Source organism: Canis lupus, chromosome 3 (genome assembly GCF_003254725.2).
Source record: "Canis lupus dingo isolate Sandy chromosome 3, ASM325472v2, whole genome shotgun sequence".
NCBI classification, from domain to species: domain Eukaryota; kingdom Metazoa; phylum Chordata; class Mammalia; order Carnivora; family Canidae; genus Canis; species Canis lupus.
Genome location: NC_064245.1, coordinates 2,528,488 through 2,547,446, shown reverse-complemented (window position 1 = coordinate 2,547,446; position 18,959 = coordinate 2,528,488). Strand labels below are relative to the sequence as shown.

Here is an 18,959-nt window from a genome sequence, read left to right as displayed (position 1 = left end):
AATTTTGAGTATATTCAAAAGTATGGAATGTGGAGTGCTGATGAATGAGACAGTTGGAGAAAAGTTGGTAGTAGCAAGAGTTTTGAACAATATACATTCAGCCCTTTCCAGAAATTCTATCTCTAGAAATTAAAATAACTACTGGAAGTTAAAATCCTTCTCCCATTGAAATAAATAAACATGAAAAGAAATTCATGTATAGGCTATTCATTACAATGTCATTTATAAAAACAAATCATGGAAAACATTAAGCTACACCTGGCAATAAATTATTGTGCATCTGTTGAACAAGTATGAAGCCATGAAGATTATAGTGACAATTATATTTAATGATCAGGGGAGATATTTATAACATATTAACTGAAAAAAATCAAGTCACAAAATGTACAGTATGTTTTCCAAATTTGTAAAAAGTATATACATGCATATGTAGGTAATAAGAAAAATAACTGGAGTATATCCCCAAACTCTTCTGTGATTATTTCTCACTGGTAAAATTAACATTGATTCTGTATGTGTTTTGTATTTTTCAAAGTTTTCAATAAAAAGCACGTATTATTCTGAATTTCAAAAACAGTCACTATTTTTTTTTAAGTGATCTGGGTTTTGAAGATGATTACAACAGAGAAATTTCAAAAATATTTTGGCCATATTTGGGTTATCACATAAAAGCTTTCTGTGCTGATTACTCAGGATTACCTCTGTGTCTTGTCAGTTTCCAGACACATTATTCTATAAAAATGTATTTTAACATATTTGTTTAAATATGGGGAACATTTTCCTAAGGAAAACAGCAATCCAAATAATCTATAGAGAAGCCTCTGGGTGCTGACTCTCTACAAAGCTCTCTGCCACACACTGTGAAGAATGCAAAGTGAATGAGAAACAGCTGAGCTGTCGGGGGCACCCAGATTAGCCGACTTGTCCAAGGTCACCCATCTATGTGTGGACAAAGCCAGAAACGAACAAACAAGGGGCCAAGGATCCTTACGTCCGCTCCGTGACTCTGACACTAGGCCTCACCATGTGGGCGTTGACTTAGCTCGTCCCACTTGTTACCAGATCTGGAGACGCTTAGGGATCTACCGTTAGGCCATCATCCACCCAGGCGTCTTTCCCCTGGCTTCGTTGTTCCCGAGGCCTATCACTGCCTCCACTCCTTCACTCTCCTTTCCCTTCAGTTTTTATTTGTAGTAAGATCCATCATACATCATATCCGAAGACTCCACTAGTTGTAAGCTACTTTGCTAGGAAACACAGCATAACTCCACCCCTCTCGTCCTCCCCAGAATTAATCCCTTTCTTCCCTTTCACCTGATTATGATGTCATTCAGCTTCCTGAGGGTAGTAACACTCTTTGTCGCTATTCTCGATTTTTCAGTTTCTGGATTGTTAACTGACTTCTCATTACGGGAGATGAGACAACATATCTCTCCCCCTCTCCTTCCTCCTTTTACTCTCCACATATGCATAGTCCGCTCATTTCCTTCTCCTCTAGTAGAGTTACATTGTAATTTTGGTTAAATTAATATTATATATTAATACATCGTTATGATTACATAAATTCCGTTTCTAGCTGAGACATCGTGTAAACTACGAGCACTATTCTTTTCCTGCACAACATTTTGTTTTCCCTGGAGTTACAATTGTTTTCATTTGCTTCATTTTTTATGTGTGTAATCACTGCTCAACCTCTCTTCCACAATTGTCTAAATATTCTCTCAAGAGTCTTCCTAAAAACTCTTCTCCTGAGTTTTCATTTCTAACTATAATATTTTTCGTTTCTAAAAGCTCTTCTTTGTAATCTGAATGAACTGAATCTTTATTATAGCATCCTGTTCTTGCTTTTGGTTGCATGATCTCTCATTTCTATAGATATTACTGCTGTTTTGTTTTTCTTCTTAGGTTTTCTTTTTCCTGCACAGTCTCTCTTATCTCCACATTGCTTTAAATCTGTTTGTTCTGGTTTCTATTTTTCAAATTATATGCTAGCTTCCTATGTTTGATAACCCCTGGTTGTCTTCTCTTACATTATCATTGTCTTCTCATATTTTATAATACTTTAGATTTAATTATAAATGCACATATTATTGTCTTCTCACATGGACTATATTGTCTTTTCATAGCTCCTAGAACTGAGTGCATTAATGCATTCTTATAAATTGTGAATTCCATTGTAGGGTCATCAGGTTGGACTATTTACTTGACAAGTTTCTGATGTCAGCATCTTTAGAATTTCTTCTTGAGTTGATACTGTTTTCAAGACCTTTAATCTCTTCTCTGGATGATGAAGGGCTGGCTACCAGTGTATGGGGAGTTGAGTGGGGGAAGATGGCTAAATTTACTGAATTCTCCAATTTTCGATATAATACTCATACCCTCAACTTTTTCTTTTTGTTCCCAGATCAGAGACCCTCTGTCTTACACAATTCAGAAAATAAACCTCCAGTCCTCAGTAAATATAACTGAGGTCTGTTCAGAAATCTTATATAAGAACAGAATTTGTCATGGCTCAGGTCATGATCCTGAGGTCCTGGGATCGAGTCCCACATCGGGCTTCCCACAGGGAGCCTGCTTCTCTCTTTGCCTGGATCTCTGCCTCTCTCTATGTCTCTCATGAATAAATACATAAAATGTTAAAAAAAAAAAAAAAGAAAAGAACCGAATTTGTCTAAGCATGTCTGTCTATAGTCTTGTCACATTTTGGGGAAAAAACATGCTTCAGAATTTCTAAAAGCACATAACAGTTTGATAAGAATAACTAATAATAGTTAATAAAATATGAAGCATCAAACCTACACATCAATCATGATGGTTTGTATTCCAAACATATAAAGTGTGAACAGCCAACTTCAAATTAGATGGAAGTGGTGATGGGTATTGAAGCCCTTGCTTTCTCAGTACTCAACCCTGAGCATCCTATCCTTTTAAGAGAAGGTGGCCCAGTGTAACATGTCTCCCAAGAGCAGAATCACTCCATGTGAATTATATCCAATGGTCAGCATTGCAATTGCTTCTACTCATATTACTTAGGTAACTCAGAATGCCTTTTCAAGGCCACCTCTCTGAGATCAAGGTGAACTTTAAGGTAAAATGGAATATTTGGTTTCACTGCTAAAGTAAAATTCATCCCTAGCATTTATCTAGAGTGGCAGTGTCTCTAAAGCACTTTGTGCAACAGAATATTCTTTTCTTAGGGTCCTATTTATAAAGACATCAAAGAGTTGAGGGAAAAACATTTCTTTCAACCACAGTGATGAGGCTTCTTTCATGTTTTGAAAGATCTTATGTTTTATTTGGGTTTGAGTATTGTTTTCTTTCTGATGGCATCTCACATTTGAATAGGTCTTGCTAAAAAAATACAAGCCACCTTCCATTTGACCAACTGGGGATAAAATTAATTTCATCAATCAGGCTTTCTAACATTTTTCCATGTAAATTAAGTTTGGAACTTTGAAAAATATGAAATAATCAAGTTACTGTTATTTGAAATAGGTACAGTATGTCATCCTGCAGTTTGGTTTATAATGGGAGCTTATAACCATATTCATTACTATGAACTGTTTCCTGGCTGGCCTTCATTAACCATCTGGCTTTAAACATTGATTTGTGGTTACGTATGTTATTTTTAGGGAAGAGCACCTGAACATCTATCGAAAACATTTGTTTCATCTTGCTCTACATATTTTTAAAGGGCATGATTCTCAATGTTGTTAAAATCTGGTAGATTCTATTGTATCTTCCTCCTTGACTTGTAATCATATACAATTTATTCAAAGAAAATGCCAGTCCAGTTATCAAGTCTTGGTCCTAATGCTTCTTTTCCTCATGAAATTTCCTAGGTAGTATGATAGGAAAAGAGAGTAGATAGAAGACAAATCTAATCCTATAGATTTTCATTCCAATGTAGTGAAAAACTTTATATACTTTCAGGACTTGGATGTTAGGATGCTTTAAATTAGAGGATGCCAAAATCATTCATTCATTAATTTAGTCAGCAAATATTCACTGAGGACCTTTTAGGGAATAGGTGCTAAAAATGCGGGAGATACAATAGTAAGTAACAAGGCCCTTCCTCCATGTAGCTGGACAACAAACATAGAGAAGGACAAATAATCTATAGATAAGAGTATGAAGGAGATAAATTGGACTTTATAATAGAAAAAATTAGGGGAGGAAGGCTACTTTAGATTTGGTGGTGAGGAAAAGCCTCCCTGAAAATATAAGAACCAAGACCACGTGAACAACCAATAGAAGAAACTTCCTGGTAGAAGAGGCAGTGAGTTCCAAGGACCTCAGTCTATAAAGAGCTTCATGTGGTATGAGACAGAAAAAGGGCCTCTGTGGTTACAGCAGTTAGTGCCAGCAGCTAGTGATAGGGATGAGGTTGGAAGTGCTAGCAGGAGTCAGATCGTATGAGGCCATGGTAGAGTCTGGATTTAATTTTCATTGAGACTTACATTTAAAAATATTATTATGACTATGATGTAGAAAAACAATTCTAGGGGTGCCTGGGTGGCTCAGTCAGTTGAGCATTCCACTCTTGGTTTTGGCTCATTTCATGATCTCAGGGGCCTGGGATCAAGTCTCGTGTTGTAGGGCTCTTCACTCAGCAAGGAGTCTGCTTCTCTCGCCCTCTCCCTTTTCCCCTCCCCCCACTTGCTCTCTTTCTCTCTCTCAAATTAGTAAATAAATCATTAAAAAAAAGCCAAGAAAACCACCCCAAAACCCCCCAAAACTCTAGGAAGGCAAGAGTTAAAAGATAGAAATGACCTAGAAGGCAACTATAAGAGGCAAAGTGGCAGATAGTGATAACCCAGACTAGGGTAATGACCTGGAAATGGAAAGGGATAGACAGGGATGTGGTTTTGGAGTGGGTCAAGATGACACTCTGATATACTGGACGTGAAGTCAGGGAAGGATGGGAAGCAAAGATGGCTTCTAGGATTTTGCATTGGACAAATGCATATATGAAGATGCCATTTACTGAGATGGGGAGTTCTGGAAGAGGAAGGGATAGATGCACCAGGAATTCACTTTTTAACAACATAAAATTCTGAGGTGTCTACTACATTCTAAGATGAAAACAGTGGATGGAAGTTGAATATGCATTTTGAGGGGTATAAATGCATCAAGATAAATGAAGATTACCCAGGGGAAAAGTGTAAACCAAGAGAAGGCCCCGAATAAGTACTGTACTGGTGATATTCCAGGAAGGAAACAAAAATCATAATAATTAGAATTATAGTTGACTAGAACAATGCAGGGATTGGAGGTGACCATCCCTGTGTAGTTGAAAGTCTACTTTTAACTTTTGACTCCCCATAAACTTAACTACAAATAGCCTACTATTGACTGGAAGCCTTATGATAACACAATCAATTAACACGTAACATATACTTTGTATATGTATTAAATGCTATATTCTCATAGCCAAGTAAACTAGATAACAGAAGATATTATTAAGAAAACGATAAGGAAGGAATAATACATTTACAGTGATGTACTGTATTTATGGGAAAAAATCCGCTAAGTGTATTTATGCAGTGCAAACATGTAGTGTTTGGGGGTTAGCTGTTTAGAGAACTGGTTATGTAGAAGCTAGAAGGCTGAAGGAGCAAAAGGAATATGCTGAAGTGCCTAGAAACTAATGACTGTAGGAAGCAGCTACTACTCTCAAGCTTGGAGAACTTAGGGACGAAGCCCTAAACCAGAACCTCTGAGCTAGGAGGAGGGACCCTACAGATCTAGTGGGTGGGCCTCTGGGAGAAAACTCCATGCAGTTTTGGTGCTTGACTCCTGGAGGAGGCGCATAGCCCAGTGGGCTCCCCCAGGTGCAGGAGGAGTAGCACAGTTGGTAAGGATATGTCACGTGCTGCCCTACAAGGACTGCCAGGGGCCTCAGCTTGGCTGCTACTAGGCAGCTTGGTGAGAAAGGAACGCTGAGTGCTGGAAGAAGTCGTGGCCAACTATTATTGAAGCCTATTACTGAGCATTGTTGATAGGAAGTAGGAAAAAGGAGATAAGCCCGTCCTCCTCTCCTTGCTGCTTCCAATGTTCCTCTGGTGATCCCACTGGTAGAACCTAATAGGAAGCCAGTTGGCAAGGGAGTCTTGGAGATATGGTTTGATTAATCCCAACCCACTAGTTGAGAAGGTAGGCTGGAGCTGGGAAATGGCTTCTGAATATTCCCTGATTTTCAATGTGAAGTGACAATTTTGCTTTCAGAGCAGCTCTTGCATGACTATTAAGTGAAGGCTATTAAGGAGGCATTATTAATTACACTGACGGTCCTGCAGGGGCAGAGTAATACCTCCTTGCCTATCAGCAGACCTGGGTCAGGCACGGTGTCCTGCCTTGTTTTTCTCTCATGCTGAAACCAGAACATGAGTTACCTTTCTCATCCTCCCCTGGAAGAATCAGCCTAACATTTTCTTGGGTACTTTCTAGAAATAATTTTTGCATATAGGATAATCTCCTTTATTCGCCCATTTATTCAATATTTATTAAGAACCTAGTCTCTGGGGGCACCTGGGTGGCTCAGTAGTTTAAGCATCTGCCTCTGGCTCAGGTCATGATCCCAGGGTCCTGGGATGGAGCCCCATGTCAGGCTCCCTGCTCAGCACAGAGTCTGCTTCTCCTTCTCTCTCTGCCCCTCTTCCCGCTAGCTGTTCCTTTCTCTCAAATAAATAAACTCTTTAAAAGAAACCACCAACAACAAAAAACAAAAAAGAACCTTTTCTCTATATTTGGCGCAGCTCCAAATATTGGAGGCATAGAGATGAACATGACAAAATTCCTGTCCTTTTGGACCTTAAATCCTAATAAGCTGAAGTGTGTGCCGGAGGGAAGGGTTGGTAATAAGCCTATAAAACAATTTTTAAAATGAGATGTTTTTAAGTACTGCTACATCCTATGAGGAAAATCAACCCCTGGGTGACTCAACACAAGTGATAGAGTTGGGGCACTGTAGCTATTTCAGACTCCGACTCACAGACATATTAGTAGTATCACACTGTTCCTAGCAAAACAGACTGATTCCTTCAGTAAGATAGGGCTACTATCAGGGAAAAGGCCTCTCTAAAGAGGAGGAATTTGCACTAAAACCTAGAAAATGAGCAGAAAATCACAAGACATTCACAGAGAAGAGATAGCAAGTACAAAGGCCCTGGGGCTTAAATAGGCCTGGCTTATCAGAAAGCCAGAAAGGCCTTCTCTCCTAGCTGGGGGAAGGCTGGAGGACAGTGGATGAGGAGGAGTGGCAAAGTATCCGGCCTTTCCCATACCCACCTTATTGCGTTTAGCGAAATACCTTGGAAATCAGTCCCTATCAGAACGTCCCTCTTCTTAGTGACTGCGTGATATCCTATTGGACAGGCAAAAATTCATCTCAGCATTTCACTGGTGTCAGATGTTTAGACTGTCTGCATTCTTTGGTTCTTACAAATAGTCTTTACGCTGTAATAAACATCATTTTACATACAGTTCTGCAGGTTAGGGTGATTATATCTGTAAGGAAGTCTTGGAGATGTGTGTGCATTATCAATTTTGCCATATATTCATTTTATGTTTTGGTAGATTTGTCCAAACAGACTTCTAAAATTTTTTATCAATTTCCATTTCCACCAACAATAGCGCCTTCACCCTCATCTCTCCCCTGAGCCATAAAATGTCGCCTCTTTACTCAGTCTGTCACATGAAAATGGGATCTCGCTACAGTTCTATTTTGTCTTATTTTCCTTATTAGGGAGATCCAGTTTATTTTCATGTGTTTAAAAGACATTTGCTTTTTGTATACTTGTAAGTTCTCAGCTCCTGTTTTTAGCCAATTTCCACTGGATTACTAAGTTTATTTCTGTAATGGCTTCATTGCCGGTTGTTTCCTCCAGCCAAACCACAGGGTTTGAGATCATGCCTGTGCATGACGGGAGGGAGCAATGAAGACCCTTCCCTTCAACACTCTTGCCCCCACCGTACACTACTGCCTTCGCGACCAGTCTACAAATTGTTGTGGGGATTTTGGATTCCTCCTTGTGCTCTGGGCGAGGAAGGTGAAACAGAGTATTTCTAGTGAAGGAGTGGGGATGGGAACCAAGATTCCACCTCTATTTCCCCACCACCTACCTCCAGGTTCTAAACCTTTGGCACAGAGCTGAGAAATACCTCCCACCTACAAGGTATTTTGAGAAAATCCAAATGTGATCACAGAGCTTTCTTCCCAGTTCCATGTATTTCTTTTCCCTGACACAAACTACAGAAGTTCTTGGTGGTAATCTGTCTCATGCTTGTACTTCTGGCTGGAGGGACATGTGACGATGTTTCTAGTATGCATTCAATGTCGTTATAGCTGTGAGTAATAGGACACAACTATGTTAATCAGAAGAATCGAGAAGAGTATAATATAGTACCTGTCTCAAAGTCCTTCTGCATCGCTCCCCTCTCCCTAATTTACTTCCTGATTCAAACACACATCCACTATTTTGTATATATACCGGAATCTATGTTTGCCATGATTTAAATACAGTAATCAGAGAGGTATTTTTCTCACCAGAAATGATTAAGCGAAGATGCATAACTCTGGAGATCGAATGATTACACATACGGAATATGATTCCATAGTGGAGACCCCCGCCCCCCAATTGAGGTCATTGTAAATAAGCAGGTAGTCGCAGGTTTAACTAAATCCATTCCCATTTTCCCAAACTTCAGATCACATATGCTCTGTCATATGAACTTGTGCAGAGAATCTGAATGAGGTGAGAAGAACCTTTATAAAAAGGTAAAAAGTCATCTCTAGGGATTTCAAAGTCTCCCTTCAGCAATACTTTAATTTTAGGGCCTCTGCAACAAGAGAGTCATGCTCTAAAATTTAGAATTACTAAGTGTTAATTATAATATAATTTACAAGTTCTCCATTTTACTTCTTGCCTGTGTCCTACCTTTAATTAATGTTTCTCTTTGAGCTAGGAGAGCAGTAATTTTCTTGACTGTTTCTTGGTGAAGAGATTTGCTATTCTTTCCAGATCTTGATCTTTAGCTTTTTTTCTGCTAAGAGAAACCTACAAAAAACAAAACAAAACAAAACAAAAAAAAGAGTTCAGAGTCAAACACAGCGATTCTATACTCTGAAATATTGTTAACATGTTGTCAGTCTCAGAACTTCCCTGAACTAGTGCTGAACAATATTTTCTACTTCTCTTTGGCTATCCTTAACTCATTCATGTGTTGAAATCCTAACCACCAAAGATGATAGAATTAGAAGGGAAGTAGTTAGTTTACAAAGGTGAAGCCTCATGAATGGGATTGCGTACCTTATAAAAGAGGCTAAGACCTATGTGATTCCTACTTGGTAGGTAAAGAAATGCAGGGTTACATGACGATCGTCCAGGACCCTACAAACAGTAACAACCGTAGGACCAAAATACAAACCCAATTTTATTATTCTAAATCTGTATCTTTCTCGTTACCGTGCTACATGGTGCACATGTCCTTCCTTCAGAAGCTTCTGGAGGTAGCATTGCTGATATTGCCACCTTACTGATCCTTGCCATCTGTGTCACGAATCATGAAATACGTTCACAAACGAATTCACTAAATAGACTGATACGATATTCCCTTTATCTGTTAATAACAGAAAGACAAACTCAGACTATACCCCAAAGTTTTCTATAGCTACGCTTCAGCAGTAGCAACTTTAAAATCCAATTAAGTCCCATACATGGAGGAGTCAGACTCATCCCTCAAAGCAAGCTAACACACATCTTCCCAATGATGTTATCTCCACCACATATTTTCCTTTCTTGCAACAACCCAAATTATCATGGTGTTCCCTGCAGAGCCAAATTTAATATATGGGAAGCCAAGTTGTGATAAGCTTGAGAAAGAGATAAAGCTAGGTGTGTATTGCTGGCATAACAATACAAGCTGACTACTTGGGAATGATTTACCCAAAGGCAGAACTGAAACATGGTAGAGAGGCCAGGCCTGGGCGAGAAGAAGCACACATAGTAACTGTGATTGTAAACCAATAACATCAGGACGGGGTAGGACTTCACTCAGTACTTTTGGACCCCTGAAGTGATATAGGTCCTGATTTGGAACTGGACAAAGAGAGGCTTCCACATTCTGGATGTCATTGGTCACATTACCCTGGCTGGACCACTGAGGCTCAGTTTGGGGACTTTTGTTGGGATCACAGGAAAACAACAACAACAAAACCCTCCTTTTTATAAGTCCTTTCTAGCTTCCTCCTCCCCTCCCATCTTCCCTCCTCACCCCTTTCCTTTCATATTTGATGCTGGGAGTATGTAAGTCTCTGTAGAGCTTGTAGGTCTACAGCACTGAAACACCTAAGAGTTGAGCCAATAAAGAGAAAAGCTGAGTAAATAAATGGAGGAAAACTGAATCCTAATATCCTGTCAAATCCTAATATCCTGTCAAGCCTGGATTTGGCCGTGCCTGAAGTGAGAGCCACATACTCCTTAGATAATTATGTCCATAAATTCCTTTCGTTGTTCTCTCCCTCTTGCTCTGTTTCTTTTTCCAGCACCTTGATGTGTGTTTGTCACTTGCTGCTAAGAGTTCTGATTCAGAAAAATAGCAATCAACTTTTTTTTTTTCTCAGTGATTTTGTATCTCTTTGTCCAAAAAGTTATAGGTTATTAGGGACAGTGACCATTTACCCTGTAAATCCTTAGCTGTGCCGTCCACAAGATTCAGTCTTGTCCCCTCTCTTGGTGTTTATTGAACAACTGAAACATGTTTTGAGGAAACCATAGCCTAGACTGATTTAAAATTTTATTCCTTAATGAAAACCAAATTCTATTACGAAATCCTGAGGCCAGAAACAGTTAAATGCTTGCAAAGTTAATGGCATTTTCGGTGGCTGTAATAAAGTACAATCTTTTATTTTAAAGATCACAGCCGTTTAAAATGATCCAATAAACATGGTGTACTGACTTCATTACAACACTTTAAGTCTTTTTCACCCTGCTCCTTTCCCTGGAAAAAACACTTCAGTTTCAGGGAGATTCCATGAGTAGGTAGTTTTGCATGGTTTACTTAATATTTAGAGCTGGAAAGAGAAGCACGGCTCCTGAAAGTAAAGGTCTGAAACCCTCAGGGTGGAAACACTTTCTAATTGACTTTTCTTTTGCTCTTTACTCATTCATTCATTCTTTCCTCCAACAGCAGGAACAAGAGAAATTTTCAGGAGCTGCAGACTTGATATGGCTTAGCAAGACATGTTCTCACTGTCTAGAGGCAGAGAGGGCTGAACAAGCCAATTATTAGAGGGCTTTTTGTTTTCCTTACTTTAAAAGTCAGTGATATTTAATTTGAGAATTCCTAGCTTCCAAAGTGATGGGTTGAATTTTGGATAAGCAGTTTAAACCAGAAACTAGTTTGCAAGTCAAAAAAACGTTCGACCCTTGAGCAGTGTGAGGGTTGAGGCACCCATCCCCCATGCCGTTGAAAGAAAGCCCTAGTAACTTCTGAGCCCCAGAAAATTAACTACTTAATAATCTACTGTTGAGCGGAAGCTTCCCAATAACAGACAGTTGATTAACACATACTTCATATGTTATATGTATTACACACTGTTTTCTTATAATAAAGCAAGCTGGAGAAAAGAAAATATGGGATAATTGCATTAGGAAAATCATAAGGAAGAGAAAATACATTTATAATGTTGTCCTGCATGTATCAAAAAAAATCCACATATAAGTGGACCTGCACAGTTCAAACCCATGTTGCTCAAGGGTCAACTGTATATTGATTTATCTGGTTTTGGTTACATATAAACACCTATATCTAATATTGCCCTGATGAGTAGGCTAAGGCTTAAAATAAAGCCATACAAACACTTTCTTTTTTTTTTTATTAAAAATTTTATTTATTTATTCATAGAGACAGAGAGAGAGAGAGAGAGAGAGAGAGAGAGGCAGAGACACAGGCAGAGGGAGAAGCAGGCTCCATGCAGAGAGAGCCTGATGTGGGACTCGATCCAGGGTCTCCAGGATCATCCCCTGGGCTGCAGGCGGCACTAAACCGCTGCGCCACCGGGGCTGCCCCCAAACACTTTCATACATATATATTTTAAAGTCAATGTGTGACCTATGGTAAGTGTTAAAAGAAGTGGTAAGAAAACCAACACCTGTTGGGCGTTAATGTGCAAGGTACTTCTTAAGTTTTTTTCAATTAATTCCCCGAACATCCTGTGAGGTTGGCATAGTTATCCCAAGGGGCCACCCTGCTCTCTTGCTCCCCCCAGGCAGGCCCCGCCCTCCCAGGCAGTTGTAAGGACAGGGAGGGCCCTGTAGGAGACCTGCCAGTTCCAAACCTCTACAAGTGGGCACTCGCCACTTCCCAGCCCAGGATCCTAGATTTCTGGGGTTTCCCTCCAAGCAGCGGTATGATTAACAAGGTGATGAATGTAGATGTGCAACTACCTGACCTATTACTTAGCTCTGCTTCTCATCAAACTCAACCCTAAGAAGCCTCAGGTCTTTAGTACCAGTTGCTCTCCCTGGGCTCAAGACCATGGTAACCTTTCCTGCATAATAATATTTTCCATCTGGCCGTAGATCTCCATGTAGAACCTAATCCCCTTCCAAACTCTCTCAGATAATTCTTAGGACAAAATAACCATAGTTAGAAGGAATCATTTTCCTTGTAATGTTATCATGTTAAAGCACAGATCCTATTGTCAGGGAGACCTGAGGTACTGTGTAAGTATGTACTTCTGACCAAGACCTTTATTTCTATCTCGCCAGAGTCCCATTTTGCTCCTGAGATCCCCACTGTGGGTCAAAAGAGTGATGATATCATAGTTCTGCCTCTTTCTTTCCTTAGTTTGTCTTTGTCTCTCCCTGTGCTCTGGTTAATCTCTGCAGTTCCTCTCCTTTATTAGATAAGCTTCTGCTATTTCTACTGGTTAGGCCTAGTTATCCTCCTATATTACAGATGACTCCGCTCAGCTCTCTCAATAATTCTCATTTTACAAATGAAGACAATGATGTTCAGAGAAGTTAGTTACATCACTAGTTAACACTAAGGCAAAGATTTTAATTCGAAACCGTTTTATTCCAAAGCCCATATGCTTTGCTTCATACTCTGTGGCTCCTCTTATGATTGCATCATTTGTGACTGACTCAGAAAATTAAATTGTAAGGCAATGGACGTTTGGATTATTTAACATGAATCATCCCCTATGGCCAATTATCCTGCTGTTGAACATTTTCAACAACATATAAATAAAATGTACATGTTCACACATTATAATATTTTTCATTATTATTATTTCACTTACAGACATCTAAAATTGATTTGTTTTCTCCCCAGATTTTTAGTAAGAATCAATCATTTCATATAGCCTTGCAATTTTTAAGAAAATTATGCTGCTTTTACAAAAATCTTGCGGAAAAATCTTCTCCAGGGTAACAAAAAACTGTTACCTCTAGTTTCCTCAAAATAAGTTCTGCCCTTGGTTCAATTTACATGATCTTACTGGTGTTGGTATCTGTAAATACAACTATTGATGAAGTTCCCACGCCAGGTTCCAAGTGGCCAATAACCAGAGTTAGCACTGGAAGTTGAGAATACTTAAGGTTATCTACATTTTGACGTTTTGCTTGTGGTTTATTTTCTGCAAAGTTCTTCTTACTTTGATGGACAGGGTTTTATTCTATTTGAGAGATCTTAGGATGATCTAATCTCATAAATGATTATTATTTTGGGCCATATAAAAGAATATATCCTTGAACTTCTGTTTCTTTTAGATGAAAGTTATTGCTAAAGTAGTTCTCGAGTTTCTCAGAGTCAGTATACAATATGTGTATCAGTGTTATAGCCAATTATCTCCACGAAGTCTTGTTTTATTTCTAATTTATGCATTTAATCAGATTGACCTGCTAGCAAACCAGACTGTGGAAGAACTTAGTTATATTCACTCACTTACTGCTCATTCATCCAAATTATCTGAGCATCTACTACAGATTGGTCACCATGCTGGATCCTGAGGATAAAATAGCACACAGTTGATAAAGTCTCTGCCCTCATGGATTCCAATTAGGAAGACAGATGACAAGCTAGTAAATAGCTCACCCACGCTTCCCACTTTGGAGTAATAGAGGAGAACTTGAGAAGCAAAAAATGGTGAAAATAAAAACTGGAAGTCCAAGAATCTAAATTGTCAGGGTCTGATTGGTTCATGCTTCAAAAATATGGCCTTTGACACCTATTCATGAATCGTGGCCTTAGCCCTTTTGTTGTTTCATCAGAACAGTTACTGTCTACTTTGCCTTGCCCAGCAGAGTGGCCTGCTTGACCCAGTTAAGATCACGAAGCAGGCAAAATCAGCATTAGTTATTTATTTGCTCATTCCCACAAACATGTTTCAGTTCTGTGAAACCCTTTTGGAAGGCAAGGGTTGTTGTGAATCTTAGAAATTGTCCAGAGAAGGATTCCTACTTCTGAGTTGTACAGTACTAATAGCAATAGGTCAATAATCTTACCGGAACAAATGGAAAATATTACCAAAGTCCTTTTCAGACTTATGGGAGAGCTGTGAAAGCAACAAAGGCTAAGTGAATCAAACCTCTGGAGAGAATGATCTGCCATGATCTGATGATAGCCACCTCGTTTCCTCCATGGTATTGGTCAGTTTGGAGAATGCATGGGTGCTTGGGCCCGACCCAGGGAGAGGGGGTCTACTGGAAGGATCACAACCAGGAAAGCTTCTGGTAAGCGTGGGGAGTGCTAGAAAGTTGAGGGGCCTCAAACGAATGCCTGGTTCTCCTCCCAGTATTGGAATCTCCCACAGTCTCCCAGAGCTAAGGAAACCAATTCTCATCCGGGGAGAGGTTTATCTCAAACACACCGCCAGTCTCCTGGCGAAGAGATTTGTCAAATATCGAAGCTGCATGTGACAGGCAGACAACAAATAAACTGAAAACTTCTGAAGGGCAGAAATGTATCTCCTGCAGCTTTCCAGTGGCTACTGCCTGTAGTGAAAAGCCTGGGATAGCCAGGTGCCAGGACCGTGATGCAACCCCAAGTAGACGGAGTCTCCCCGACAGGTTAGCCCAGTCTACTTCCTGGTTATATGTGATTGGGTCCCATTCTCTGCCAAGTAGGGGGCCCCACATTAGTCCGCTTGGGCTGCCATGACAAAGTACTGTGGACTGCCTGGGTCCTTTAGAGAAGCAGAAATTTATTTCCCACAGACATAGAAGCTGGGAGTGCAAGATCAAGGTTCTGGCCAATTCGATTTCTGGTGAGAGTTTTCTTCCGGGCTTTCTGGTGGTCTCCTTCTTTCTGTGCCCTTATATGGCCTTTCCTTAGTACATAACAACATGGGACACAGGGGATAAGCTCTACTTTATTATAAGGGCACTAAACCTTTCAGATTAGGGCCCCACTCTTAGGACCTCATTGAATCTTAACTATTTCCTTAGAGACCCCATCTCTACATACAATCACATTGGGCATTAGAGCTTCAATATATGGATTTTGGAGGACACAGTTCATCCACAGAGGGAATAGAAAGAGAAAATTTTTCTTGTGGAATATAATGATATCTGGAGCCTCTATGGATCTTTTATACACAGTATCCTACCTACTACACTGTGAAGAAGTAAGGTCATATGACCAATAATCAGGAGGAAAAAAAAACCAACAGAAGCAAATAGATAGATGATCCACATAATTGAAGTTAGCAGATAAGAACTTCAAAGCTGCGATAATTGTGGACTTGTGGGTAGCTGAAAATACGGACAGCTGCCTAACTACTTCCCTCTTGAGATTTTTTCCTCAAATGATTCCAAACAATAAGATAGGATATGTAAATCTACACAAAACCATATTCTCAGCATAACTTGAAGACGGAGAATGCCAAAACTTTAAAATGACTGTGACTAGAAAGAGAAGAGTCACCACATCCCAGTGAATGATCTCTCACTCTGGTTCGACCCCTACATGGTCACGAGGCTCTGTAGTGAGCCAAAGCAGACTGAGAAATGCTCTAGGAAAGCCAAAAAAGGAAAATCAGCAAGAGGGCTTAAGGTTCATCAGAAGCTGCCATCAAAGAGACTAAGTTCTCCCTCCATCTGAAAACAGGATAACAGTGTCCATGAAGAGCATAATATGGCCTCAGAGAAAGGACCTCAAAATACGTGTGATTAAGAGCACCAAGTTACTTAAAGGGCATCATTCAAAACATATTGTTGAAGGGGAGAAAAAAAGACAAAAAGCACTCTGTAATTGGGTTGTGAAGGGAAAAAGAAGCAAATGGTGAAAAATATAGGGTCCTAATAACAAATTTATTCAGAGCCATTGCAAAAAATCAGGCCAGAAATTTCTACATATACCCACTGAGTAACAACCCACCTCCCATGAGAAGCAGAAGAAATTTTTTAGTCAACACTCCAAACAGAATCATATAAACTCATTCAAGCATTCGAAGATACAAGAAAATCCCTTAAATTAGAAATTCAAACACAAAGGACATTACAGGATGAGAACTGGAAGAAAGAGAGTTGATTGAATTCAGAAGGAAATGGATTGAAAAGATAAAAATATCCCAAACCTAAAAACTATACATTATACAGTGGCCAAGGGAAAAGAGGCTCATGTAAAAATATAATAGGCATAGAAGGCAGGGAAAGAAATAAGAGAATAAAGTAAAAAGAAAGAAAAAATGGTTGGAGAGAAAGTAATGAGCACATAAGGAAGGCAAAGGACAGCATAGAAAAAGAGAACTACAAACCAATATCCTCTTGGTGATGATGCAAAATACTAAATAGATATTAGTGAGCAGAATATAATACTAATACTAATATGCCATGAGCCTGCAGGATTTATTCGAGGAATGCAAGGGTTTTTTTCTATATTAAGAAATCTATTAGAGACACCTGGGTGGCTCAGTGGTTGAGCATCTGCCTTCGGCCCAGGTCATGACCCTGGAGTCCAGGGATTGAGTCCCACATCGGGCTCCCTGCATGGAGCCTGCTTCTCCCTCTGCCTCTCTGCCTCTGTCTCTCATGAATAAATAAATAAAATCTTAAAAAAAAAAAAGAAATCTATTAGTATGTGTTATAAAGAAATTAAAAGATCACATGGTTATCTTCATTGATACTGAAAAAACCTAAGTCGAAAGCGAAAACCCATTCACAATAAAAACACTCAAAAATAGGAATTAATACTCTCTCAACAGGATCAAATTTATGTGTGTGTGTGTGTATGTGTGTGTGTGTATAGAAAGAGAGAACTGTCTTTCATATAAGAAAATAGGGAATATAAGAAACTATATATGTATCTGCTAATTTCTGGCAAAAAAACAAAAAACAAAATTGTGGAAGAATCATGCTAATGTTAAAGAAGCCAGGTGCCTCTGGGGTGGGGCAGTGTGGAAAAGGGATAGAAAGAATGGGGGGCTGACAGCTCCCCAAGGAGACCTTCATGCACAGCTGTGTATGGGACCCGCGGCGGCCGGGGGTTCGGCACAACTCGAGGCCTACAGGCAGCTTTCCCTCGGGGCTGGACACGGGAGGCCAGCAGAAATGCCATGCTCATTCCCTACTGCTGAGCTTTTACACACCAACTAGATTTCTTCATTTGTAAACTGTCATAGGGTTTCCCTCATACATGGAATATAAGAAACGGGGAAAGGGATTATAAGGGAAAGGAGGGGAACCGAGTGGGAAAGATTCGAGAGGGAGACAAACTGTGAGAGACCCCTAACTCTGGGCACTGAACAAAGGGTTGCAGAAAGGCAGGTGGGCGGGGGGGATGGGGTGACTGGGTGAGGGTCACTGAGGGGGGCACGTGATGGGATGAGCATTGAGCGTTATACTATATGTTGGCAAACTGAGTTTAAATTAAGCACAATGTAAAAAAAATTAATTAATTTAAAAAATAAAATAAGACAGCATGTAGTTCTCTGGCTAGATTTTTTTTGACCTTAAAATAACTTAATATCCCATTTAGACCAATGGTTAAAAACAAAATCAATGTTAAGTACCAAATGAGTACTTTTATTTCTAATCTGTCAATTATGAGTTTATAACCACTCCCCTTTGACACCCAGCAGGCACTTTTCAGTGCAGTGCACAAGCCAACAAGCAAACTCTTTGCAGGGCGACTTTGTAGAGGGGTTAATGGGATTCCCCAGTCTCTCTGAGCACTGATTGCCTTGAGTTAGCTTCAGTTTGTGATGAGCTAACTGGAAGACTAGGAATCCCTCTATCCTACATTTCACCTTCCTATGGGCCAACCACACTTCTTGAGCAACTGCTAAGCCAGCTCGGGAGCCTTCTCTTATCACCTCCCATGGCTTCCATTGGGCCTCATTTGCTACAAGGACATGTGACCACCACGGGCCCTATGTCCCGATTACCCTGATGTAACTCTATTTAAATCTGTACATTTTAATTTAAGCTGCTAATGTTACTTAGCTTTGTTTCCTTGGTATAAGCAAATGAATTAGAGCTGAACTAGAATTCTAACTCTTGCTTACAGACTTCAAACCCGAGCCTTGGTTCTCCCATTTGTAAAGTTGGAGTAATAATAACTGTACATAATAAAACCCAAGTCACAGTGCCGATTATTAGTAACAATAAATAGATGTTAGTGTGACCATTAAAAAATTTAATCTTCCTTCCATAGTCAGTAAGAAGTCATTTTCTAATATATATATATATATATTTTAATAACAGAACTGTGTTTCCCAAGATCATTTCTGTCAGTCAAGATTTGTGATCAAAAGCAACAGAAACGAACTCTGGCTGATTAAAGCAGAAAATTATTTAATTGAAGGATACTGGACAGGTCATACAATCTCCAGAAAAGCGTGAGAAGCAAGTTTGGGGGCTATATAATCTGGAAAAAAATGCTCCAAACTAAGCCCCAGGATGACTGAGAGCCACATTCCTGCAACAGGTGGTACATCCAACTTCTCTGAT

At 39.6% G+C, this 18,959-nt stretch overlaps 1 protein-coding gene across 2 annotated transcripts in view; it reads right to left on the bottom strand.

The window, feature by feature from the left end:
* Positions 1-18,959, bottom strand: part of PJA2 (praja ring finger ubiquitin ligase 2) — a 292,291-nt gene that overhangs the window by 129,941 nt on the left and 143,391 nt on the right. For both annotated transcript variants that reach the window (XM_025437280.3, XM_049107866.1), the window contains exon 2: positions 8,940-9,059. The gene's annotated coding sequence lies outside the window, so the exon portion shown is untranslated. The remainder of the gene's footprint in view (positions 1-8,939; positions 9,060-18,959) is intronic.